This window comes from Staurois parvus, unplaced genomic scaffold (genome assembly GCF_062004578.1).
Source record: "Staurois parvus isolate SC_StPar_1 unplaced genomic scaffold, SC_StPar_1.0 ptg000175l, whole genome shotgun sequence".
NCBI lineage: Eukaryota > Metazoa > Chordata > Amphibia > Anura > Ranidae > Staurois > Staurois parvus.
In genome coordinates this window covers 1,003,267-1,029,663 of record NW_028317971.1, presented here as the reverse complement: position 1 = coordinate 1,029,663, position 26,397 = coordinate 1,003,267, and the positions used below count along the sequence as shown (strand labels likewise).

At 39.8% G+C, this 26,397-nt stretch overlaps 1 long non-coding RNA gene across 3 annotated transcripts; it reads right to left on the bottom strand.

Annotated features, from left to right (window-relative positions):
* Positions 1–19,581: 19,581 nt before the first annotated feature.
* LOC149462368 (uncharacterized) lies at positions 19,582–25,186 on the bottom strand. Of its 3 annotated transcripts, none has more exons than XR_016312666.1 (5): positions 25,035–25,186; positions 22,256–22,333; positions 21,681–21,839; positions 21,240–21,332; positions 19,582–20,466 (listed from the first exon to the last, which is right to left on the bottom strand). It is a non-coding gene; the product is annotated as an uncharacterized LOC149462368 (long non-coding RNA). The 3 variants fall into 3 exon arrangements; XR_016312665.1 differs by lacking the exon at positions 25,035–25,186 and adding an exon at positions 24,725–24,907; XR_016312664.1 differs by lacking the exon at positions 25,035–25,186 and adding an exon at positions 22,708–22,885.
* Positions 25,187–26,397: the final 1,211 nt, after the last annotated feature.

Genomic DNA, 26,397 nt, shown 5'->3' with positions numbered 1-26,397 from the left:
ACTCCCCATAAGGATCAGACTTATTATACAAGTAACGTTCTGGTGAGTGCACATCCATAGAAAGTGGTGGATTCCTATGTTGGATCATGAGCACTCTTGAGCATCCCAGCTGATATTGCTGCACCTTGTAGTTCCACGAACACCGGGCATTGCTGTGACCTGTAGTACCACGGAGTATGTATAATCACCATTATTGCTAAATAAGCACACAAATATCACTTGGTACTTCTGTACCACGGACTATCCACTATTTATATTCAGAATTTTAGAATTTTTTTATGATTTTATGATTCTATGTGATCTGAGGCGTTTTATTTGATTTATTTCACTGGAATATTGTATGAAGACTTCTATTCACATAAGAGCTTTATGATTGCATTTGTTGCTTATGTGTTAGCGCTGCACTTACATTTGAATGGGTTTACCATTGTTTCTGAATCCTTACCAAAAAACACTTTTTACACTGAAATAAAAAACACTACATAAACAATTCAACTAATGACATTTATACATAAAAATACAATTTCGAATTATCCAAAGATTGGGCACACTTTCCTAGTAAATGTTAAAAAAGCTTAAAGGGTACTTTTTTTTAAGCAGGTAAATGTGACTTATTGCACATGTTAAATCAGAACTTAACTGTGTCTGAGAATCACAGACCAAAAAATACTGTTTAATTAATTTTTAATATTTCAAGCAAACTCACCCATTCATCTATGCCTCCACACTTTATTTTGCTGAGAAATCACTTTGAACCCCCCCAGCATTCCTAGCCTAGGCCATCTTGAGTGAGTGTAGATGGATTCCATCTGCCGTTACTGGGATAACGCCCTAGAGAATCTTGTGCATGCACAGTAAGGCTTTGTTCACTATACATGCAGAAAAATTGATGGAAACTGACGTACAGATCTCACTTACAGAGGCATCAGTTTACACCAGTTTTCATGCACTCTTCAATGACCTTTATACACGTTGCAGATTCCTGCGCAGAAAAAATGATGTGATACTAGTGTGAACTGGGCACAAAGAAAACAATTGAGTTTGTTGCCCTTCCAGACCGCGAGCAGAAAAATGGACTTCTCTGCACCATAGAGTGAACGAACCCTAAAATACACTTGGGTTGCAGATACACCTTTGCAAGATCAAGCATGAGAGGTGTACTTATTATTATACGGGATTTATATAGCGCCAACAGTTTACTCAGCAAATTACAACATAAGGGCAGACAGCGCAGATACAATACAAATGAATACAGGAGGGATCAGAGGACCTTGCTCATCAGAGCTTACACAGCTGAGAAAGCCCCTCCTCCCCTCCTTCAGATGAAAGTAAAAAATGCCCATGAAGACTCATGGGATTGAAAAAATACAAGGAGGAGGAGAAACAAAGCGCAAACCCCAGAGTGTATCAAGGCAGAACTAGCAAAACCATTTATTAGAATAAAAATGCCCTCACAAAGGTTCCATGAAGTGGGTGAAGCAGGATTAAAAATAGTTATTGTTGATTGAGAGAGTAAAGTTCCACTTGAAATTCTCCTTTTGGTCTAGCAGGTGCAACTTTAGGTTTCTTTTAACATTTTTTTTTCCTGCACTGATTACCTGCTGCTGAAAAAAGCCTATTGTTTACACAGCTCAGTAGGTCAAGCTAAAATATTTACACACATTTGTTGCTATGACTCCATTATCTGAGATTTCATTGAGATCCAGGCTGTCTAAAAGGAGATAATGAACGCTGTGCTGTCTCTTTACTGAAAGTGTCTTTAAACCCTCAATTTAAAAAATTGCACACAGGCGTGACAATTTATTTCCTGGACTGGAACAATAATAATCCAGTCAAACATCTCTGCATTCTTAAAAAAATCAGGTAAAATTTGACAACAACCTTCTTTCTGATCTTCTGTCAAGATTTGAGGCATCATCTTTGTGGAAATCTTTCTCACTCTCAAATCCTCCATTAGTATCTGCTGCACTGTTTTCCAGTTCATGTTCAATTCTTCTGCCATTATTTGCACACTCATTCTTCTATCTGAGCATATGGGGTTCGCACTCCGTCCACATTTGCATCCAACCTTTGCATTTTTGTCTGCTCATTTCCTGCATCTTCCTACATCTTCCCACCTCTCCTCGAAAAACCTATGTTAATAAAAAAACACTTGATTTTTTTATTGAATGTTCCCCATAAGCCTGTTGTAATAGAGATGAAATCGCAATCACATGTTTGACAATTTTTCATGCAAAATTAACACCCTGGTCACATCAAAGCCGATTTTGAAATCGTGTGACAGTGAAGTTGGTTAGGGAGTCTATTCCACATTTTCACAGCTCTCCCTGTGAAGAAACCTTTCCATGTTTGGAGATTACATTTATTTTCCTACAGACGTAAAGTTTACCCCCTTGTCCTCTGTGATGACCTCAGGGTGAATAACTCTACACAGAGTTCACTATATGAACCACTGATGTATTTATACATGTTGATCATATCCCCCCTTAATCTCCTCTTTTCAAGAGAGAATAAATTCAGTTCCTCTAATCTTTCCTCATAGCTGATCTCCTCCATGCCTTGTATCAGTTTGGTTGCCCTTCTCTGTACTTTCTCTAGTTCCCCAATGTTCTTTTTGTGAATTGGTGCCCAAAACTGAACTGCATATTCCAGATTTTTGAGTTTCAGAAATTATGCAGGACAAGTAATGTATCAACATTAGTAATAACAAGAGTTGTTCTTGCAATATAGATCAGAAAATGAAGAGCAATTTTCATTAGAATTATGTTTAGTTGCTAAAGGTACTAGGGCAAACAGAAAGGTGAATCTTCCTAACGGGGACACACAGCAATACACACTCAATAGGCATTCTAATCTCTTTCCACTGTCCACAACTAAAAAAGGATTGCCTTTAGTAACACTTTAAAGCGGAGCTCCACCCAAAAGGGGAAGTTCCGCTTTAAGTTTTTGTCCACCCGCTCCCCAGTAAGGATTGGCACCTTTGGGGAGCGGGTACCTGAATTTGACAGGTACCCACTCCCACTTCTGCTGAAATCGCCCAAGGTGATCGAAAGTCGAAGTTGTCCTCCCCTCTTCCCTCCCCATAGTCTTCTGGGACATGTGACAGGTCCCAGAAGACTACAGGACCATTCACAAAGCGCAGTGCTTCTCGCGCATGCACAGTGGGCACCCGGCTGTGAAGCTGCAAGCTGTCACAGCTGGGTGTCCACACTGAAAATGCCAACACCAGGGAGAGAAGACGGCCGGTGAAACCGGTTGTGGTGAGGACACCGCTGGACTGAGGGACAGGTTAGTGATTGTATTTTAAAAGTCAGCAGCTACAGTTTTTGTAGCTGCTGACTTTTTTTTTTCCAGCTGAAACTCCGCTTTAAGTCTTTATTTTACACTGCACACTGGACATTTGTCCATCTCCCTTAGACTCTATTCCTACTGGCAAAAGCACTTTGGCAGAAAAAAATGCTTGATATGCATTTAGGTGCATTAAACAATTGGGTGTTAATTATTTTTTATTAGGTGTTTATGTAACATTTTTTATAGAAATGTACATACTTTATTTAAATGGCTATAGTAATAATTTATTCTGGCCATTAAATCGCTAAACATGCCTAGTGTTAACACACACGTTTAGCAGCATTTGTGTCAAGTGTTTTTTTTCTACCAAAACACTCCTGCTTCTGGACACGCTGGCAATGGGGTTGTTTTCTGCCTCTGATAGCCCCTACTTCTAAATTCCAGATACAGAATAAAAACACCAGATGCCCCTAACAGCAGTGTTAAAAACATTCAGTGTGCATGAAGTCTTTCAGGCAGTATGTTCTTTCTACACTCAGAATATGCGAGGAATCTTGCACCATTCCATCCTAATTTCAAATGCAGTTGTCATGTCCACATATTATTCCTTTGTACTTATGTAGAAATAAAAAAAATTATTGGAAGTGAAAACTTTTTTGATTTCAAGGTATAATTTAGTATTTGCTGCTATAAGAACATACTAACAGCAGGTGTCGCTCTAACACCTAGCAGCTCTGTGCAGCCTGCATGGCTCTAATTACTGAGGTGTCACTAAAATGTAACCAGTATGCAAAGTATAGTACAGATCTCCTAATCAAGATTCTGCACAAAGAAGTAAAACAATGGCTGAAGCTATGCTTCAAATATGTTAAATGTCATTAACATACTGGCTGAACAAAATTAAATTAGTGTGCTCCATTACCCTGACTGCTTCAGATTGTTCCATGTCTTCAATGCTTATAGAATAATTTTACCCATATTACTAGATTATGATGGACAGCGGTGCTTGTTTAACCAAATAATATCAATACATTTGTGAGGATTAAAATGAATACACATTTTTTATGTTGTTTAAATGAGAAAAATATAATAATCCTGTATAGTGCAAACTGCAGCAGATGCACAGTATATTCAACAGAGTAATGTGATTTTTTTTCAATTGAGAAATAAAAAAGAAGCTTCACTGATGTTCATAAAGAATTGGAGTTGATTTACTAAAGACAAATAGGATATTCACTTTTCAAGGTAATTTTCCGTTAGCTTAGTGAATGTGGTGAAAACTCACTTTGCAAAAAAAAAAAAAAAAAACACCCAATCACGTGCAAGGAATCAATCCCATTTCTTTTTTGGCTGTTCCCTGCTCTGGAAAAAAATCTGCTGCTGCTCATATCAGACATATAGGATATGTCATCTATCAAATCCCCAGAGTTTGCAATAAAACCTTTTGTCATGTAGCTCCAAATTTTTTAAAAATCACTTTACAGCTAAGGGTGAATTCACACATAATGAAGTGACAGCCATTTATTGCATTGCTAAACACCTGTCACTACAAGAACACACAGAAATCAATTGTTTTCTGTGTGTCTCATTCATAATGTAATGCAGCCAGGCACTGCGGCTGAAATAACATGCAAACAAGCTGAATTTTATTGCAGCTCGCTGTACAGAATCACATGGCATTGTACATCAGAGCAGCAAAGAATGCTGCTGTACAGCTACATGAATGTACACTTTAAATAAAATTCGTACAAAAACAAAATGCAATATTAGGTGAGGCTATAAATTACCCGATGAGGCTTCTTCTCCTTTATACTGAATTTTCAGATAAACTGCTAACTAGTAGTCATATTTAAAGTATATCTAAACCCTTACTTTGTAAAACAACCCATTCCATTTAAAATAGAAACGAAAGGCAAAACATTTGTGTATACATATAAAAACATTATAAATTCCTTTTCCCCCCTTTTATATATATGATCACATTTCTTCTGTTCTCAGTTGTATACAGAGTTAGGGGAGGAGAAACAGCAATACACTGATCCTATCCAGTGAAAGGCTGTGCAGGGGGGGGGGGTATCATGACAAGTCTGATCAGTGGAGGAGAGCAGGCTAAGTTCACAGCATAGCTAGAGAACTGACCACAGTGTGTTCACCTGCCTAGTGTGGTCAGTTATTAATAGGAAAGCAGCGGGACTGGCAAAAACTCGAGGGATTTCACACAAAGGAAGCAATACAAAGAGAACAGGATAATTTTTCATACAAGTACATGGTACAGCAGGCACATTACAGGAATATGAAATGTTGGGTTTACATCTCTTTGACTCTCCTGATATATATATATATATATATATATATATATACATTATATACGTCTGACGAAGTCCGGAAGTGACGAAACGCGTTAGGGGAGTGACGTCATCACGCACACACGCTGACCTGAAGTGTTGCCGCGGCCATTTTTTTGGTTGGAAACATGAGGTTTTCAACCTAGGACTTGAGAGATCAATGCTGGAAGCTGGATATCCCTGTTTTATATGTAAGTTTCTATTAAAATCTGTTCCTTTTTATGGATCCTGCTTAAAGAGCCTTTCTTTACTCCTATGAGGAAATACCCTTGAGAATGAAGGATTGAGAGATACGGGCTTTCTATGTCAGCTTATGCCTGAAAATATTGGAAGAGGGTAATAGTATTTGGTATCATCTTTGGCTGGAGTATAAAGGGTACTAGTACCTAGTATACCTATTCACTTGTGGTTGGAGTGATCACGGTTTTTCACATTTTGGGTTTTTTTAATTTTTATTTTGTTATTTTGGTTTATGTGGATTGATATATAATTAATTCATTTTGCACAATTTTGATGTGGATTTTGTGTTGTGCACAGAGTGAAGTATATAAGTTTATATTTTTAAGGGTAATACACTATGAATTTTTCTTTTTCTTTGAGGTCATCACGGAGTATTTAGGATCGTTCACTGGACTTATAAGAAAATAATTTTTGAAATATTTTGGGACTTGGACACTTTGGGTTGATTAATATATTTTATATATATTTTATATTCTATTTATTTTGAAATTATGTGTGGATTTATTTAAACACATTCTGATATTTATATTAGTGGGAGTTGTTTTGGGAGATTGTATATGTATATCACAAAAGGTTTATTATATTGTATACTTTCTAGGGAGAAAGTAGTGTTTTTGTGGTGGGGTGGAAATATAGGAGTATATTGATTGATTGATTGCTTTATAAATACCGTATAATAATAATATATATATATATATATACCTTTAGATCAATAGATTCTTGCCAGAGATTATAAACACCACATGTGCACACACTGTGTATAGAGCTGCAGTCGTCGGATGCAAGATTGGAACTCTGTACAAATCTATGGGCGGCACCACTGCTGTTTGCATGTATGCTGCCATAGCACAAAGGGTAGCAGCAACCAGAGGCAACATTTGGCTGCCGCTGAATGCAGCAATCTGCTGCCATCTGAATGTGGCCATACGCTTTTGTGTCTGGTTGGTACACTGTATGCACCCACCTTGTTATTTTTCTATATATCTCAAGGCTCCAACCTACACTACTGGTTCTCCATCAGTGGGATGTGTATCCCAGGGGGGATATCTGATGAAGTCAATAGTTACTTCTTCTTCTTTTTAAACTAAATTGATCATAATAGTTTGGAATGTTAGCCAAAAATGAATTATTCTGGGACAAATGGATAAGTTCACCTTTGGGATAATGTTGTATGTCCCATGTTGTATGTTTTTAAGGTGGGACATGTAACATGTTCCCAATGCTGCAGCCACTGCCCGCTGCACCCTCCCCCCTTTCAACCCCTGTGACAGAAATACGGGGAGAAGTTCCCTGTACTAGCTGTCACTTTTTAGTAACAGAAGGGCCGTGTGGGGCTCCGTCCACTCAGCTGCCTCATTCATTCACAGTGTTCTGTGAATGAATGAACTACAAGTTCTGACAGCCTTAGCGGTTGTTGGCTTGTAATTCTCACTGGTAGTTCATTGAATCTTTCTGTCATTATATCTGCTTGCCCATACATCCCGTAAGCACATATACAGACAGGTCTGCAGGAGACCTACATGGCACCAGCGATCTACTGATCACTGGTTCAATGCTCTACAGTCTCCTGCAGACAAAAATAATACATACCCATTTTTTTAATTGCAAAAAAATGTGCATCTAGTATTTTTGTTCAAAAGGTGAACTTATCCTTTAATTCAATACTGATCATCATACTGACAGCCTAACCAATTTCTTTTTTTTTTTTTTTTAACAAAAGTATGCCCAGCACCAACTACAATAGTCATAATGAAATAGTGACATTTATTTACCCGAGCTGAGTGACCTTATAGTCAGTAGATTGTTCATGTATATAATTCCATAAATGGTAAGACATTTAGTGATACCTATTAAAGAGTAACCCCAAGAACAAAAATGTAGTATATTGTGGCTTACGATCTTTAGATGTGGTGGCTGCATTAGTTTTACTTTTTTTTCAAGCTAAGGCATGTCCAGCAAATACAGAAAATACCTGTTGATCGTTCCAGAAATGCAGTTTCCTTGTCACTTCCTGTGAGCAGCACCGAAGAATATTTTTCCTATTCTCTGTAAACTACCAATTGTTCTGCCCTCCATGTAATGGAGATGAAGATATATGGACATGTCTGTAGTCCATATAAGTAGAGCAGCCTAGGATGAACTATGCAACTATGGGTACTATGAAGGTGAGATGGAGTCACCCGAGATAGGAAGTGTATTACTTGCAGGCAGGGGCGACTGACCATTTGGAAACTTGGGCACTGCCCGAGGGCCCGGGGTCAGTAGGGGGCCCCATGAGATGCCCCTGGTACCTTTTTCATAGGCTTTTTTGAATTTGAGCAAGGACACAGGGGCCCCATGATCCCCTATTGCCCGGGGGCCCCATGAGTTGTCAGTCCGCCCCTGCTTGCAGGATTACCAGGTGAAAATAAAGCAAACAAATCTTGAAAAAAGAAAATTAATTCATACCATCATCAAGGACTAGTACGCTGCAATAATTTTCACTTTTGGGTTTAGATACACTTTAAATGTAATACATTACTTGACATTGTGATACTAACTATTTAAAATTAATATCAGACATATACAACCTGATATTTAGAACAAATATCTAGCTAAATCATTTATTCATTTACACCCGAAATAGTGGTGTAAACATCTCGAATCTTCATCAGAAATTGATGTAGTCTATAGCATGATGAAAGTGTTTAACAGTAGAGTATGCAGATGTACTGCCTACTGAATGTCTTATATAAATGCATAGAAATCCATATGTAATGCCTAGAAGGAAATAGGTAATGCCTGGAACCTCTTACGTATATCATTTCAAAGTTCAGCAAGACGTGCAAAAATTATTGACTGCTGGTGTTTCATAACAAGAGAAACTGGAGGTTAAATTCAAGGTTGGAGGATTTTTCACAGTAGTTAACTCTTTAGCTACTCTTTGAGGATAAGTCCCTTCCTTTTCTACACAATCTCACTAATCCCTTCTTGAACGTGTTGTAAATTTCAGCTGGAAAGAAGAAAGGTTACGTGCAAGATAAAACATTTTAATGTAGTTTGAAACTCCAAGCAAGTTCAAGCATATAAAAAAATAAACTATGACATACAGTTATTTATTAAAAATGATAAAATGTATTTCTTAATTAACCACTTCAATACTAAACACTTTCACCCCCTTCCTGCTCAGGAAGGACAATTGCGTGGTCATGCAATGCTGCACCCAAATGACATTTTTTATCATTTTTTTCCACAAATAAACTGTGCTTTTTATTTTTTGCTAAATAAAAAGAAAAAAGACAAAAATGTTGAAAAAACCCTGTTTTTCTTTGTTTCTGTATTAAAATTTTGCAAATAAATAATATTTCTTCATAAATTTAGGCCAAAATGTATACTGCCACATATCTTTGATGGAAATAACCCAAATCAGTCTTTATTATTTTGTCCGTAAGAAAGTCCACAGACTATGGTATATATTTCTGAAAATCGAACAATTCTATTGTATATAAGTACCTGAAATAAAAATAAAATACTCATGGCCGAAAATGCTAGGACAGTACAAATGCCCCCCAAATTAACCCTTTTTGGAAAGCAGACAGTCCAAGTCCAAGGTATTTAAGAGATATGGCAAGTTGTACTTTTTTGTCACAATATTTTGGAAAAGGAAGACTTTTTTTTCACAATTTTTATTTTTATATATTTTTACCAGTGCAGTACAGCATCATCATATAACCAGTGGGGTGGTGATCAGGGACACTAACTGGTGATAGTATGCTAGAAAAAAATTTTTTTTTCATTTGTTTCAATATTTCTTTCTTTTTTTATTATTATTTTTTCTTTTTTTTACTGTGACCAGAGAAATACAGTGTTACCATAATAACACTTTACTTCTCTGGGGAGGTGATTGGGATTTTTTGATTGGCCACAGCTAATCACATGGTACAGATGGGCTGTGATTGGCCCTGTCTGTACCATGTGAACACTATGACCAATCACAGAGATCAATACAATAATATGCAATGAGAGGCTACGAATGGAAGCTGTTCACTGTGTACAATTGCCATGTGATCTACTGTGATTGGTCACAGTGATCACATAGTACCAGCAGCAACCAGATACACTGATCTGTCATCCACTGTTCCAATGGACACAGTAGGTGACATATCAAGCTGCTGTGCGTCTCGATCCTGAGAGGATGTCAGTGCTCCCTGTTGATCATCATTTGTCTACAGGCTGGGCAGGAGTCAGTTAAATTAGTAATTGAATTTGCTTCCTGCAATCCCCTGAACAGTAGCATTTAGGCTGGAAGAATGCTGACAGAGAACAAGTTGACAGGATGAGAGAACAGAGTCATTGTCAAATCAGCAGGCTGGGGGTATGTTTTGACCAGACTTGTGCAATTCATTTTGTTACGAGTCAAAATTCGGATAACATTTTCATTATTAGGAGATTTGGATGTATGAATCTCCAAATCACAATAGTAACAATTTTCAATTAATCTGAAATAATTACAATGAAAACAATGAATTCATTCATATTAATTTGTTTAATTTGGATGACATGGAACAATAGTTTGGGCCTTTTGTTAATGTTTGAAGCATTTGAAATAATGTAACAACATAACGAATCATCCAATTGATTTGGATCCATTCATTTTTATTCTAGTGAGTGTAGGGTGAATATTCTAATAAGATTCTTTTTGTATTGAAAAAAAGGAGTACATTCAGCATAACACAGGTATCCCTCGCTTAACGACCTACCCGTTTAACAAATTTTCGCACTTATGACCGTTTTTTTCGGCTCGGACTTACGACCTGATTCAATTACTTTTCCTCAGATTTACAACCCACTGTTTGGACTTGCAACCATGCTGTGGGACTTATGACGGAGAAACCGAGCGGAAGTGAGGTCTATGGTGGATCTTCTTGTGAAGCGGCAGTGTGGCCTATGGTGGCTTGTTTATGGCCAAGGGTGTCTTTTCTGGCCTATGGTGGCTTATGTGCAGTCTATGGTGGCTTCTTTAGTGGCTTTTTCTACTCCACAAATTCAACAGATTTCTCGGTCAGTACTGTAATGTCTTCAGTATGTACTGTACTGTATGGACAGTACTGAACAACATGTGCATGGTGTTGCCTGCCATTCTTAGCCACCCTAGGCATTACTGTTTCTCTGATGTTCAGCCCATGGTTTGCAAATAAAAGCAAAGTCATCAATTTGGAGTTTCCTTTGTCCATTTCTTTTTTCTGAATATTGTTATGTACATACTAAATACAATTGCTTGTTTAACGACCAAACTCACTTAACGACTGGTCTCCCAGAATGTAACTCGGTCGTTAAGCGAAGGATACCTATATACATAACAAATGAATATGTATTTATTCAGATTAATTTGTTTTATTCGAGTGAGAGTGGCGAGGTAGTCTTTGGCTCTTGGACAATCAGCTAATTCTTTTTGCATTAGCATTTTTCATTATTATTATAAATAATGCACTACATATGAAATGGAAACATATTGTAATAAGTACTGTAAGCTATAAAAGTGGAAAAGGATGATGATTCCTACTTATTGTGTTTTGGTTGGATGGAGTTGGACCCATCAGAATCTCCACGAACGAATCAGAAATTAATTTTGTTCCATTCGTTACTTTCGGATGCACACAATTCCAGTTGATATCAGCTCATTCCCTCCACGCTGCCAAACCTCCTCCCTCCACGCTGCCAAACAAGCCTACTTCGTAACCCTCATCAATACCCTCTCCTCCAGTCCTCGCCGGATCTTCTCTTTTAACTCCCTACTCTCTCCCCCCCTCCTCCACCCAGTACCTCACTCACCACCCCCGAGATTGATAACCACTTCCAAAACAAGATCGACTCAATCCGTAGGGACATTGCCAATGCTCAGGCTTCCACCCCACCTAGCCTCCCTCCCATGATAACCCCCTCAACACTCCCTTCCTCTGACCTCGCAACTGCCCAGACCCCCACCTCACCCAACATCCTGCACACTAAAACCCCCCCAACACTCCACTCCTTCAACCTTGCTACTACTGAAGAGGTCACTAAGGTCTTCTCCGAAGCCCGCCTCACCAACTGCCCTGTCCCCATACAACTCCTACGGTCACCCTCCTCCTCCATCCTACGCTCCCTCACCCACATCTTCAATCTCTCCCTCTCTACTGGCACATTCCCCTCCCCCCTAAAGCACACGCACATCACCCCCATACTCAAAATACCTTCGCTGGACCCCACTGACCTGAACAACCTTAGACCCATCTCCTTGCTGCCATTTACATCCAAACTCCTCGAGCGCTTAGTCTATAATCGCCTAAGCTCCCACCTCAATGACAACAACCTCCTTGATCCCCTACAGTCTGGCTTCCGTCCCCTACACTCCACCGAAACCGCCCTACTCAAACTCACCAACGACCTGCTAACCGCCAAAGCTAATGGCCACTACTCAGTCCTCCTACTCCTCGACCTCTCTGCAGCCTTTGACACAGTTGACTACCCCCCTCCTCCTTAAAAAACTACACTCCCTCGGCATCAGAGACTCCACTCTCTCCTGGCTCTCCTCCTATCTATCCCAGCGCTCCTTCAGTGTTACCTATAACGCTTCCACCTCCCCCTCTCTCCCCCTCTCTGTTGGGGTCCCCCAAGGCTCTGTTCTCGGGCCCCTTCTCTTCTCCATCTACACCCCTTCCCTTGGCCAACTGATACACTCCCACGGCTTCAACTACCACCTCTACACCGATGACACACAAATCTACATCTCCAACCCTCGCCTCACCCCTTCAGTCTCCGCCCGAATCACCTGCCTACTGAACGACATATCAGACTGGATGTGACTCCACTTCCTCAAATTAAACCTTTCCAAAACCGAGCTCCTAGTTTTCCCCCCAGCCCGTGCCCCCCCCCCCAACCTCTCCATCACGACCAATAATGCCACTATCAGTCCCACCCCACAAGCCAAAGTTCTTGGTGTCACTCTAAACTCCAATCTATCCTTCCAGCCCCAGGTCCAATCGCTGGCAAATTCATGCAGGCTCCACCTCCGCAACATCTCCAAAATACGCTCGTTCCTAACCCCAGACACTACTAAAGAACTCATTCACTCCCTTATTATCTCACGACTCGACTACTGCAACTCCCTCCTCACCGGCCTACCTCAACACAGATTCTCCCCGCTTCAGTCTATCCTGAACTTAGCGGACAGACTCATCCACCTTACCAACCGCTCCGTGTCCACCACCCCCCTCTGTCATTCCCTCCACTGGCTTCCGATTGCCCAACGTATAAAATTCAAACTACTAACACTGACGTACAAAGCTATTCATAATACTGTCCCAAACTACCTCACCGACCTGCTATCCAAATACCACCCAGCACAAACTCTTCGCTCCTCTCAAGACCTCCTACTCTCCAGCTCCCTGGTCTCCTCCTCCCATGCCCGACTCCAGGACTTCTCCAGGTCTTCCCCCATCCTCTGGAACTCACTACCCCTATCCATCAGACTGTCATCTACCCTCCTCACCTTTAGGCGCACCCGGAAAACCCATCTCTTCAGGGAAGCCTACCCCACCCTCACCTAACAGCCGATCTCCTCCTACCACTCCATCCCCCACAGCCATTTCCTCCTGTACCACTATCCCCTCCCTCCTAGATTGTAAGCTCCAAGGAGCAGGGCCCTCGAACCCCTCGTGTATTGTATTGTATTGTATTGTTACTGTATTGTCTCATGTACTGTCCCCCACTATAATGTACAGCGCTGAGCAAACTTTTTGGCGCTATATAAATACTGTATAATAATAATAATAATAATTCCATTCTATTTATGGGTTTAAACTAGCAGGGATGACTCAGAGTGCATAAGTAATCTCCCGAAATAACAAATTAAACAATATTAAAACGAATATAGCCAATCTTCCTAAATAACTTCCAAAAATACGAATAGATTTGGAACACTGAATATACGAAATTAATCCGAATATAAAAAACAAATTTGATTATACAAAACAAATTGAAATGAATCATTCTAAGTTAATGAATATGATGAAACAAAATTATTTACTTAACAAATAACTCACAAACTAACATTTTCTGCTGTGTATTTTTACTAGGGCAGGCCAATCAATGAGTCAGCTTTTTTCATTCAACCAGCGGGTTGAACCGAAAAAACTGACTTGATTCCCCCATCCACACATTCAAGGTGGATGTGTTAATCCTCCCCACTGAACTATTGTATTCTGACAACGACTTCTCTGCTGTCAGAATACACTGATCAGTTTTGCAGACGCTAGTCCAACCCACCAAGTTAATAAGGCAATATCGACTGGTGTCATGTGCATCCTCATTAACGAATGGAATGCAAATTTGGATCCATTTGTTATCCAAATCTGAATGATCAAATTTGAAAATTGTATTAATTTCCTTATAGGCCCAAACTACACCATCGCATCATGCGACAATTATCCAAATGAAACAAGCTCACTTGTTAATTTCATTATAACTTTTTTAGGAGGATTGGAGGGTTTAATTAAGTATTAAACCTGCAAGCAGATTGGCCTCTACAAATTTGGCAGTGCCAAAACATGGTGAGCAACTGAGCATGTGCAGATCAGGGTAAGACAGCGTACTACTGGATTTAATGTTTTGCATAGCTATACCTGCAAGAGGGGTCGGCCAGAAGTCAATTAGCAGCACTTAATTTTCTGACTAAAGTTCCACATTATGGAAAATATACTGCAGTAAGTTACAAAAAGTAAACAGAAACTAGGTTTAATATTTATCAAAATGACTTGAAAAGACTTTATTAAGGCACTTTTATCATTTTATATAAGAATTATTTTTTCCCAGGACAGCTTATGACAACAGCGGTACATTTTTTTTTTTTAAATGTGACGTAAAACTATACACCTACTAGAATAAACAAGTATCAAAATAAAACATGCAACACATGTTGGCTGACCACTGTGTGATACTCTACTTTGGTTGTTAATTGCTTAAAATGTCTCAAACATTTCTGTTTTATACACAATCTGTTTATTATTACTAAATTAAAAAAATATTTAGTACTCTTTGCTACTCTGCCTCTTGAGACTTAAAAAAATTATTGAACAAGAAAACTTACAACAAATGTGTACAATAATGGAGGTTTACTTCTATTCTTTGTAAAATTACTGTATATACCAATATTACTACAATAAGTGCATTGCTGCACCTCCCTAAAAGACACCAATATTATTCCATACAAAACTAAATAAAAAATAATATTACGTGATAGTGATTAAAGGTGTAATCATAAGTTTACGGGTCAACAATTTCCCATAAATACCAAATATATCATATATAACAATTATTGAGTGTAAAGGTGCTCAAGGTAAAGTACCGTATTTGCCGGCATATAAGACGACTGGGCGTATAAGACGACCCCCAACATTTCCACTCAAAATATAGAGTTTGTTATATACTCGCCGTATAAGACTACCCCCTCTTCCGCACACCTTCCACACACCAAATAAAACGTAAAAGAACATCAGATTTGATTTCAACATCTTAATTTATATTCGCAGTATACCCCTGTGTGCATTTATTGTTACCGGTTTCACATGAGTGCCATTAGTATTAGTGCCACTACATGTCATTGTCACCATTGTACGCGACCGCAGCGCCTCCGGCCAGTCCCTGCATCTCCCTGTAATTGGCACTAGTGCGCATGTGCGAGCTCTGCATAGACAAGGGGCGGGCCGGAGCGCCGCTGCTTCCCGCCGAGCAGAAAAGGCTGGCACCCCTGTATCGCTGCTGATGCTCGCCGCAGCCACGCTGATGACCCGCTGCGGCCGCACTGGATGGTATGTAGAATGAGGTGGGCGGGCGGGCATCCGGAAGGCCACTATTGCAGCTATATCTATCCCAACTGAAGTGCACCTGGCGTATAAGACAACCCCCCCACTTGGAGGCATGTTTTTCAGGGCAAAAAAGTCGTCTTATACGCCGGCAAATACGGTACATGAATTTGTTATGTACAAACCAAACTTGAAAATCACAAATATAAAAATGAAAGTGCTCAAATGTAAGAAAAAAGTGTCCATATAGCTGTGTAATTTCCTTTCTTTTAGAGAGGCGCAGAAATGCACTTATTGTTGTACTTATCATTCGAGTTGGAACACTTTTTTTGCTAGCAGCCCCCCTCCCCCTCATAAGAGAATCAGTATAATGTTAGGTTTTAGGTTTTGTGGCACAGGATTGGCACATTTCCTTTCATTTACCAATATTATACCTATATTGGTTTACACATATTATTTATTGTACCTGAGTCCTTGACCAATACCAAGTATGCAGGTAGGGAGTTCTGATTTTACTTTGCCTTTTTATTGCTCAATACCTCTCAGGGTCAGTGACTCTGAAATAATGAAGCTACAGAAAGCCAACAGATGGACAGCGATGGCAGTCTCTCAGTACAGGTTTCTTTTTGGTATTTCATATATTTTATAAATGGTTTTATAAACAGTTAATCACAGTGACTAGGAGTGATAGAATCTAGAGAATAGCAAATTTACTGTATCACATTTTCACACTTTTCAGACTTTTTCCATGTAGAGCTGTTTCGCAAAGAAACATACATTACAATGAACTGTGTGATACTCTTCATCTGATTGACATACATATATACGATTGTATAATTTATGTATGTAATATGTAAATTCTGAACACAAGCTAGAAGTGTTTTAATTAAGTAAATAAAAGTGTTAGCCTTTCAGAATACAAATATTCATTCTCATAAGAGTGATGGTTGGAGCAAGGTGGTGCTAGGAAATAAATGATACAGAACAATTTCAGCATCAAGGAGATATAAACCTTTTCTATATAATACCAGCTGTGGTATTCCAAAGAAACCACAAAAGCAATTTCACCCAGAGATTGTTTTGTTCCAACTAGTTATTGACCAGTGCATACTGACATTGCCTGAGGTGTACCCAGAAATATCCCCGAAGTCATTCATTCTGCGACATATAGAACTCTTTAGCTGCAAGCAATTACAAACACTCCATTCACATCCAGGCTTCTTTATTACCACCACTGGCAAGATCAGCAGGCTTGGTTTATGCTTTGAACAAGCAAAAGAGAAACTGAACAAGTTAAACCCTAGGCAAATTCAAATATTATATTTAGTTCAGCTCTATTCCTGTAACTGTGTGCTAGCTATGCAAAACTGTGCTGCTGGCTAAGCAAAACACTGGAATACATGTAGATCATTTTTTGTATCCTCTGATGCAAAAAATGTTCTCTCCCTTTCCACTGCTTATTGAGATTTGCTACTTAAAATTTATTGCAACAAGTGTAATTAAAAACTGTGACAGATGCAGTGAACAAATTGCACATTACAAGCCAGGTAATAACAGGAAACAATCTAATTATCATCAACATACATTGCACACATATACATAAATTACACATACATATCCATAAGGCTCCATGCACATTAGTGTTTTTTAAGCTCCTAAAAGGTATATAGTGTTATCCTATGTGTCTATGCATACTACTTTAGGCTATAAGGATTTGTTTGAGCTTCAGGGTCTAGGAGCAGAAAAAAAATAGTTTTTGTAGAGTTTTTTGGAGCATTTTTCCAGCAGAAAAAAAAACGCTAAACTCTCCTAAAGGCTACTAAACGCTACTAAACCACCCCTAACAGCTTTTTTCTAGCTTTTTTTTTTCTTCTACATGTACTATAAAAATGCTAATAACATGCTAACACTCCTAAACACTTCTTAATGCTACTAAAATTCGACTAAAAGGCTACAAAGGAGTGTTGGTGCTAGTGCAGCACCAACTCCCCTTTGTCGTATCTTCACGATTTGGTTATATAGCTGGGTGCTAGCTGCTTTTCTGGACTGTAGGTTGAGTTTAGTACACTGTAAAATCCAATTAGTAAACCTTACTTAAAAAAAGCATGCAAACCGATTGCCTCAAAAAAACCAAGTAAACTAGAATAAGAATTGTATTTTCTTTTTACAAATGCTTATTGAGTGTGGTGAACTTACACTTTAGTATACACAACTAACAAAAAATAGTGAATAGTACTTGAAAATTTTACGTTAGGTGAACTCTTAACTTAGTATGGAATACTCGGATTTGCCATTTAAAATAACAAAATCATTTTAAGTTAAGTTTACTGTGTAATGTATTCCAAATGACACATTTATTTAGGTTGGGCTAACTAATGTGATATTTTCTGCAACTCTGAATATTGAGTTGTGGTTACTTGAACAGCAATCCAATTTACTTGTTAAAACCATGCAAACCAATTGCCTTAAAAAAACCAAGTAAGCGTTACTTGTTTTATTTTAGTTTTATCCAAACATCCATTTTACATTAACATCTTGCATCTGCCCAATACTGCAGACAAGCAGTATTGGGCAGGCCAGACTATCTAACTGTATGGCATGGGCCTGTTTCTGGGTTTGGCACCCCCTGCCTACCCATGCTGTGATTGGATGCAGTACACATCAATCAACAGGTTTCAGCCAATGATTGTGGCTGAAACCTGCTGACCTTCTCTTTCAAATCACATTTACACAGACAGAGCCAGATCACTGTGCTGTGAACAGAGGTCGTGTTTCTTCTCCCTCACAACTAAACAGCAGCACATAGGACACACATTACACTTCACAGATAACCCCCCCCCCCCCCCCCCCGGTCAGTGTCATTAATACAGTGTACATTATTGTCTGATCACTGTATTAGTGTCACTATTGATGTCAGTTGGTGTCCCTCCCAGCCAGTGTGTTAGCTCTAGATTGCCCACCACTCCATCACAGTCACACTATGTTGCTGTACCGTCATTACAGTATAGAATCTATAGCTGTGTAAACAGCTGTGTAACAGGGCACATACAGAGCTGTTTATTGCCCTTGTAGAGAATTTACATATTACTTACACAAACTGTTAAAGTAAGCAACAGCCATAATAACAAACGTTGATGCTTGGTTTAAAACCTTACAAAATATCCAGAGTTTTCCATGACTGCCTATTTAAATATATCTTTTCATACAATTAAAGTGGTTGTAACCCTTCCATATATACCTAGTGAAGTGACTGGCCTTAGGTGATACAGAGATGAAACATCCTACTACACAAGTTATACCTGTTAATCTGCAGTCTTCACTACAGCCATTTAAAGTGCTGTATTTATAAAGCTTGTCCGAGAGTTCAGAAAACAGAGGGTGGAGAGCTGAAATGAAACTCTGCAGAAATTCAGTGAGGAGAGCTCTAAGAACTGTTTGGTGGGATGAGACACCTCCTTCACAGGAACAGAGCTGAGGCTGTCAATCTGCTAGAGGGCCCTCCAGTCACCTTTTTTCTCTTGGTGTCAGAAAAAAAAAAAACTTGTCAGAAGTGATTCATGCCGATATGGAGAAATGAAGCAGCAGAAATGAAATTATACTCATTGCTTTTAATGGAGACAAGTACACACTATAGAGGAATATACTTTGTTCATATTTCATGTCTGAAGTTTACAACCATTTTAATAGTAGTTTTCCTCCATGCCATTTTACACCATACTCACAATAGGTCCACTAAATTAACTCTGCCTGCAAGTAAAGGACCTTTTACAGGATGAGTAGGAACTAGTGAAAGGACCACTTTGCATATATTATAGAGATGTACAAGCTGGCCAACTGTATCAAAATGATCTGTCTCTGGTCCTTGCATACCAAATTACCAAAATAGAAAATATAGGCATAGCTCATTGCATATATCACAATTGATATTAAAGCTGACCAACTGCCTCAAAGTGATTTGTACTTACATGGAATAAACTCATTGCATATATTATACTGTAGAGACATACAAACTAGACAACTGCATCCATGAGTTTATTCCACGCAAGCACAGATCACTTTGAGGCAGTTGGCCAGCTTTAATATCAATTATGATACATGAAATGAGTTTAGCCCACATTGGTAATATACAACCACTCAGGTATGTTTGTTGTATGATCAGATAGATTACTTTGAGGCAATTGAACATCAATTGCAATATATGAAATTACTTTAGCCTGTATTGGTTCTGTACAACCACTGAGGTATGCCTATATTTTCTATTTTGGTGATTTGGTATGCAAGGGCCAAAGACAGATCATTTTGATGCAGTTGGCCAGCTTGAACATCTATTACAATAAATTTTAAAACAGCACACTAAGGTTTCTGAGCTCTGTGACGTCAGCTAACTTTAGTCTACTGAAAACAGGTCACAGGCATGCAGAAAAACAAAACAAAACAAAAAACAAACATTCTAACACAACAGGAAATTCTTCAGACTTTGCAGTTTTGGTGGGAGTTTGTTCTCCCACATGCCAAGCATCCCTCTTTGAATGAATATAAAAGTGTTTTTCATGGCTTTAGGGTATTCCAAGTGTAAAGCATATAAAAGTCCAAAGAAGAGGCAAAGAGTGCTTGAGGTAGGTTCTGGAGATCCTCCATTACAGTACCTCCCTCGGCTATGATGGCAATAGACACTGGGTCAAGGTGGAGATGATTTGGAGAAGCAGGCTTACTTTCATCAATGACAGTCCAACAGGTAAACGTGCCCAGACCTCATCACTGTCAGAAGGCTATACAAAAACAAACATGATTATTTGTCACTGTGTTGTATATGGTTAGTTTTAGCTTCAAGGTAAGGGTCAAAGTCAATCTATTTTTGGAAGGTTTCTTCCTTTAAAGCATTTTTTTAAACGGTTTTTATTTTAATGCATTCTATGCATTAGGATAAAGCACCTTCTGTGTGCAGCAGGTCCTCATTAATTGAGACAGCAGTGGGGCACCATTACCTCCCATTGCATTCAAAGTCAGTGAGCCAATGAGGAGAGAGAGGAGGTGGGGCCAAACCGCAGCTCTGTGTCTAAATAGACACACACAGCCTTGGCACAATTGCCCCATACAGCTGCTGGCTGTAGGGGCACTCAGCAGGAGTGAGGGGCCAGGAGTGCTAGCAGGGGACCCGAGAATAGGAGGGTCTGGGCTGCTCTGTGCAAAACCAACTGCACAAAAGGTGGTAAGTATAACACGTTTGTTATATTTAAACAGAAAAACACACAAGGACTTTAATATCACTTTAAGTTAGATAGCTATATACACACGCAAAAAAGGGTATAATCCATCTGGATACACAAAGTAGTTGTAATGATACAGTTCTACTAACACGTCTAAGTTGCAAAATTGTGTTCAGGCATTAACATTTGTTTTACCCTCCCTCACTAAGGGATTACATTTTATAAACTGCCATGCCCACCACTGTACTAGTAATATAATAAGTATTAATCTGTATTTCTAAGGAATACAAAGCAAATCCCCCCACAACTGCCAAGGTGCAACTATGATAACTTACGAAGCAGGTGATGTAGAATGTACTGGGGTCATCACCAAGTAGAACAGGGAGGCCTCAGAGCACAAGGGTGTGCATTGCTGTCACATCAGGTTTCTAGAAGTAAATTATCAAAAGTTCAGTTTAATATTGCATAAAATGTAAACCTACATGTTTATGAAGCAAATATCACACTATTTGACAGTTCAGGAAAGTTACTGCTTGAAGTTATTTAAATTACACCCATAGCTTCGATGTTTTAACATCATTGGATCACAACTTCTCAAGACCACTTTAAAATATTGAAATCAATACAGGTAACAACATAGGCCAAAAGGGATAGTAGTAGAGGTTACAGGTTGTACATTTATGGTATCGTACATATTTCTGTATATTACAACAAAGTGAATCATGAAAGGTTTTGTAAGTTGAGAACAAACAAAAAGAGGGTTGCAGTAGACTCACCTCTGAATTAATTTGCTGCACAAACATGGACAATGTCTCTCCAACACTTCCTTTCTTGGACTTGAAGATTGTGACAAAGCGTGGTGTGTATCGATCCAGGGCATCAAAAAAGTTATTCTGCAGATTTGTGGTGGCTATTCTATTGAACTCTGCAAACACCTACAACACAAAAACAAAACAAAAAAAAAAATCTCTATTTCCCTAATATTTGAATAAGTTTCTCCCAAATTCTCCAGTGCCCCAGCAAGCAGATCCTTGTCCTCCCTCTCTTTGTGGTTCCCCCAGCTTTTCCCTCACCTTTACCTGTGAAGTTCAGTGGTTTGTAAGGTAAACTTTTCTTCCTTACAAACTACTAAACTCTGCATTCAGAGATCATTGGTTTGTAAGCCAACACAAAACTGCTTAACTCCTAAATTTACTTACCAACTACTGAACTCTGCCTTACAAACTACTGAATTCTACATGTATAGTTCAGTAGTTTTGTGAACCTGAGCTCAGAAGTTTGAAAGGCAGAGTTCTAGTTAGACCTATTGCAGGAAAATCCATTAAAATATTACTAGCTATTGGCATCTTACCTCCGGTGTACTGAAGCCCACTTTGACAAAGAGTCTGTTCAAGGAAGAGATCTCAGGCAGCTGCTGTGAGCAATTCTTCTGAAAAGGACAAAATTCCTTACTTAAAAATAAGTTCCCCCTTACAACCTAGTGTAGTAGATTACAGGCAGACACAGTCTTTGATACCGTATGTGCATTCTTTATAAGCATAGGAAACTACAGCAAACATTGAAAAAAAAATACTACAATAAAATATTAAATGAAACATTCAATTTTAAGTTAAGTGGTTAGGATAAGTTCAATGGTTTAAGGCAGCATCCAGAGTTCAGTGGTTTGTAATGCAGAGTTTATATTTACGGCCTCCATCCTGAACACAGGCTTTTGTGCCCTGTAGCACCCCCCCTTCGTGGTGGGCAGTATCTGCATCCACTCCCCCATGTGGTCAGTGATTGTATACCCCAGAAAATACTCACAATGGCAGAGACTGTCCAGTCGGTAAATATGGATCAAGGATTACCATTACACAAAGGTAAAATCTTCCTCTGTGGAATGGATCGTTGTTGACTGAAAGAATAGAGTACAGGAAAAATGGTCATAAATAACTGTAATAAAAGCTGTGTCTGTGCCCCTTGTCCTTTGTGGTCAAGTGTCTTTTCATCCAGTGCCCCCCCCCCCCACAATAGGTTTGAAGATAGCCACCATACAAGCATTCATAGAGCAGAGTGATTGTAGAGCACAATGTGCTCCTGGTGGTCAGACGCCAAGCCCCTGGCAATCAGTGGCTGCTCCCCCAAATAGTGCTTGTTGGCTGCGTCCTTTTCTTGCCAGTCCATGGCCGCATGCACCCCTCCCCTTGCTGGTTGGTGGCCACACCCCCATCCTCCTTGCTGGTAGTCAGCATCTGCACCCCCCAGGCCCCAGATGATCAGTGTCCACACTCCATCTACAGTGTTGCCAACCTACCAAAATAAATTTACTGATAAGACACCCACAATTTACTGACACAGCCAAGTTTTTACTGCCATTTTGACAATTACAATTGTAAGTGCAAATTTCAGTATTTAAGTTACAATTAAGTACAATATATAATTAGCAATGTGAGAAAATCTGAAGGCAAAAATTTTTTTGATAAAGTAAGGGCAGTTATTAAAACCCATTAGTTTTCTGTCATCCCTGTCCAACTCAAGAGATTTCCTATTAACCACTTTAGCCCCAGAAGGATTTGCCCCCTTCTTGACCAGGCCATTATTTGCGATACGGCACTGCGTTACTTTAACTGACAATTGCACGGTCGTGTGACATCGATGTCCTTTTTTTCCCACAAATAGAGCTTCCTTTTGGTGGTATTTGATCACCTGTGCGGTTTTTACTTTTTGCACTATAAACAAAAACAGCGACAATTTTGAAAAAAATATATTTTTTACTTTCTGCTATAATACATAGCCAATAAAAATAATGAAAAAAAAAGTCAATTTTCTTCATCAATTTTGGCCGATATGTATTCTGCTACATGTTTTTAGTAAAAAAAAAATCCCAATAGACATATCGATCGGTTTGTGCAAAAGTTATAGTGTCTACAGACTACGGGAAAGATTTATGGTTTTTATAATTTATTTGATTTTTACTAGTAATAGTGGCGATCAGCAATTTTTAGCAGTACTCTGACATTGGGGTGGACACATCGCACACTTGTGAACCATTTTGGGAACCAGTGACACCAATACAGAGATCAGTGCTAAAAAAAAAGCACTTTTTCTGTATTGGTGTCACTGGGAGGGAAGGGGCTAACACTAGTGAGATCCCTGGGCATGTTCTAATTGTGAGGGGAGCTGGGCTGTCCAATGGAGCAGAGTGATCTGTCTCCCGATGACAGGAAGGCGGGGATCATTCCGCTCCTTACCGAAAGAACCGCGAGCTGCCTTGTTTACATAGGCAGCTCGCCGTTCTCCTCTCATAGTGAAGATTGTCGGGTAGCTGGTGGCAATCGAGCCTGCCGGATACCTGCGCTGTCTCCCTCTGTGTGAGGAGACAGTGACAGCGGCGCTGGGGAGCACGTGGGCACCTCCCCTGCCCGCCTGCACCCTCGACGTACATTTACGGGATTTAGCCTGCACGTGCCACCCTGTTGCCGTATATGTGTGTGGGGCGGTCCCAAACAGGTTAATTTCTGTTTCATAGCCAACACTGAAAGTGAAGTGAAATCCATGGTAGCCACCAGGATCACCAGAAATTATGTCTCCAATTCTAACATTCTGCCTTTATTCCTGTTTTAGATTTTTCTACTCTTGGTGATAGCAGTAAAAAGGAGAGGAAAAAAATCTACCAAACTGGGGCATGAGAGAGAGAAAAAACACACACTGAGACTGCTGCACATTGCCCCCCCCCCCCCCCAGACTGCAGAGGGACACAGATATGGAAGCACACATTGAACAGAACTTAGCTTTTCCCATAAACTTCCTCTCTCCAGATCACAGTGCAACACACACTCACCTCCAAAGATGATACTAAATCCCAAGAGGGATGGCAGTCACAGAACTCAGCTTTTCCCCCACTCTGTCTCTCTCCAACTCACACAGCCCCCACCTTCCTGATCACACACAGCTCTCAGCCCCCACCTTCCTGATCCCACACAGCTCTCAGGAGAAGCAGACACTGAACACCAAGGAGGAGTGGCATATTACAGCACATGGACTTTCCTGCGCGCTTCCTCTCTGCAGCTCACACTGCTCAGACACCTCCACTACATCTCAGATCTGTCCATCCTTCAAGTCTAATTGCCCACATTTCTCACTGTACTCACTCTGTGCCTCTCACACCCTCTTCAGCAGCTCTTCTTTCTCCTGGATGTCCTTCCAGTCTGATGTCCACGTGCCTTCTGCCGGCATACTGTTGTAGCTTAGCTGGGACCTCTGCTTCTCATTGGTGCAGACAACTGTCTGTCACTAATAAGCCCATGTCCTATTGGAAGTAGGGAGGAGGAAATTGTAGGTGGGTGGAGATAGGACAAATAATGATTCAAGCTCTGAGGCTGTGTATGGATATACACTTGTATTCCTGTGTGCATGTAAATGATTATGTACAGAGTATAGACACAAACTAAGTGTACTTTATATTTTTTTCTTGCACACTTTACTCAGTGCTGCTTTATTAGTGTTTAGTCAGTAGTGTGCATTGTGTCATAGACATCAGTACATCTGATTAGAGATCAGTATAACACAAGGTGTTTATCACTCCCATGTGCAAGAGGCCTAACCCTTTCTCTTCCTTAAAGGACCAAAAAGAACCAGAAAGACAGCACTGTGAAAAAAAGAGCCAGCAGGAGAAAATGTACTGAAACTGGCTGTCTGTTAGGGCATTTTTAATACATTTGCAGCAATACTGAAACACTGGACTAAAGTGATTGTAAACACAATTTAAAAAAATAACAAAGGTTTATACTTTTCTGCTCTGTGCAATTCCCCCAGTTGTCCTTTTTTGGCGCTCATGGCTCCTCATGTTCTAAGTGTGCTTCCTATGGTGGTACACCTGCAGGTGCAATCCTGAGCCGCTGTCTGTGTCAATTGACAGACTCTGGCTCCACCTAATACCTCAATCTCTCTTCACTGGCTTTGATTGATGACAGCAGGAGCAGCTGCCTCAGCAATGCCTGTTAGACCTGAAAGTCAGAAGAGAAAGCCACTATACAGACAGACATAGCGCTGGATCAAGTGTAATAAGGGGAGTGAGGGGGCAATAATATTACCTAAACATGTATCACCTTAATGCAGGAAAAATTGTTTAGACTTTACAATCACTTAAAGCCAACTCCAGGAAAAACAAATATTACCTTGCAGTGGGACTGCAAGGGTTAACTACCCATTTGTGTCTAGTGGTGAGAGAAAGGAGATATACTTACCTGATCTTTCAATTCTCCCTGTACAAAACTGATCCCTGCAGCTCATGCAACTCCACCCCCCATGATCTAGCATTCTTGAGTAGTGAACTGGTCCTGATGTCAGCAAGCCCATAGACCGGCAGGACATGAGGATGTCAGGAATAGTCCACTGTTGGATCGTGGGGGAGTGCCATTTGCAGTATCGGAGGATCAGCTGAGTTTAAGCTTTTTTTCTCCCCTGCAAAAACAGCTAACCCTTGCAATGCAAGCAAAGCTCCTCTGCATAGGA